Source organism: Gymnodraco acuticeps, unplaced genomic scaffold (assembly GCF_902827175.1).
Source record: "Gymnodraco acuticeps unplaced genomic scaffold, fGymAcu1.1, whole genome shotgun sequence".
NCBI lineage: Eukaryota > Metazoa > Chordata > Actinopteri > Perciformes > Bathydraconidae > Gymnodraco > Gymnodraco acuticeps.
This window is the reverse complement of record NW_022989947.1, coordinates 1030705-1032759: the sequence shown is the minus strand read 5'-3', so window position 1 is coordinate 1032759 and position 2055 is coordinate 1030705. Positions and strand designations below refer to the sequence as shown.

At 39.1% G+C, this 2055-nt stretch overlaps 1 long non-coding RNA gene across 1 annotated transcript; it reads left to right on the top strand.

The window, feature by feature from the left end:
- The first annotated feature begins 233 nt into the window (after positions 1 to 233).
- Positions 234 to 1431, top strand: LOC117542550. The gene is made up of 3 exons (XR_004568453.1): positions 234 to 363; positions 883 to 1155; positions 1345 to 1431. It is a non-coding gene; the product is annotated as an uncharacterized LOC117542550 (long non-coding RNA).
- Positions 1432 to 2055: the final 624 nt, after the last annotated feature.

Sequence of the window (2055 nt, the reverse complement as noted above, 5' to 3'; positions counted from 1 at the left end):
GTGGTATCTGACGACTGCCAACAGATCTGCAACTGTACAACATCTGGTGAAGTCGAGTGTGAGCAGTTTTCATGCGGTGTTACGGAGAAATGCCAGCTCAACAGCGGTATCCTTGCCTGCCGTCCCAAGGAGTGTCGGATGGAGACGGGAGGCTTCATCACGCTCTTCAGTGGCACCACCGGCACTATCTCTGTCATGGGAGCTTATGAGATCATCACACACTGTGATGAAGCAGCTGCCGACTGGTTCAGAGTTGTGGCCAAGCTCCAAGAGTGCCCTCTGACCGGAGTGAAGAGCGTGGTCGCCGTTTATGTCTTCTTCAATGAGCTGAGTATCACCGTCACTGACAGACAGGAGACCTGGGTTGGTATTTCTAAATGTTTCAAAAATGATTAGGGAATTAGCTTTCCTGTTGAGAGTTACATGAGAAAGATTGGTACCAGGGTTTTGTGCAGTTTGGAGCAGGGTCATTCTGGAGGCTGTTTGTATCTTTGAGGTAGCAGAGACTTGGACATCAGAGCTCCCTGCTGCCAATTAATAGTCCAGCACACTTTATACAGACTTAACAAACTAGATAACATATTTTAATTAAAGAGCTTTCGTGTTGCTGGTAGGCAGATTTAGTAACATTTTGTCGGAACCAGGCTAGATGATTCCTCCTGTTTTAGGTCTTTATGGTATGCTAAGCTAACCATCTCCTAGCTCCAGCCTCATATTAAACACAAAGATAAGGCTGGGTTGATTTTCTCATCTAACTCTCCTCAATAAAGTGAGTGATCCTATTTAGCAAATTGTCAAATGCTATTTGCGCTTATACGAGATGTCCCCGATATCTGAACCTCTCATTCAAAATAAACAATATAAATCTCATGCTGTTTACAGGTCAATGGTAAAAAGGTTAATGACCCCAGCCTGCCAGGAAATAATATCTTTGTGAGACGTGATGAGAAAACAGGTGATTATCGAGCAGATGTCACACTTCCAGCTGTCTTACAGCAATTCCCAGGAGCTCATTGTTACTGTGAGTGCCAGCATAGTGGACAACTTGTGTGGAGCATGTGACAGATTCATAGCCTTCACAGACACCATGGGCTTCACACAGTTTATGATACAGGAGTATATGGCCTCCTTTTCTGCACAGGACTTCCCTACCTGGTGAGTATGATACAGTGGACTCAATGTCATAAAAATACTACATTTTTACATTCCTTTTATTTTTGGGATTTTGATTAAACTGTACAGATGAATCAATCCACATATGAAAGACATTTCTGAATACAGTAACAATGTGAGTTCTGGTGGATCCACACATTTATAAAAAGTGTATTTGTTTTCTTTTTGCAGTGAGTTATGAAGAAAATATCCTCTTCTCCAAACCCAGAGATCAGTGCAACAGTATCATCATCTGCAGAAAATTCAACAATAAATTAGCAGTGAAAGCTTTATTTCCAATATGGTAAAGTGTTAATCATACTTTTTAAGCTTTTAATGAAATGATTTGTAATATAATTGCATAATAAACTTCATGCTCAACGCAGAATCGAGGTCTGGCTCTTGATTTATTTTGTAAAGTTACAGAAAATAATTGGAGTTTGCATGTAAATGTACATAATGTAATAAACAATACGAAAGAAACAATGCCCTCTGGTTAATGAAATGACACCATATACATTTTCATTGATGAACAGTGTTTATTATGGTTGTCTTTAGAAATCACATTTCTTTTATATTTCAGAACAAATTTAAACTTCATTGGGTTTTTTGACACAACAAACACCTTGAGGTCTGCGTGTGAAATGTTATCACTATCATTTGCAGGTGCTCTGTCAAATAATCCATTGTGTGTCAGTTTTAACCTTTGAGTTCATTTACACCTTTAGCAACCTCTTACTACACTATTCATTATTTCTTTTATCTTTTATATCCATATATTAATATTTTACCACAATTCGTGACTGGGCAATCCCACACATTATGAGAATTATCCCCTATCATTCAGCTCAGACCTGTTGAGGACGCCATGTTAAATTATGACACTGAGGTCCTAAAAAGATG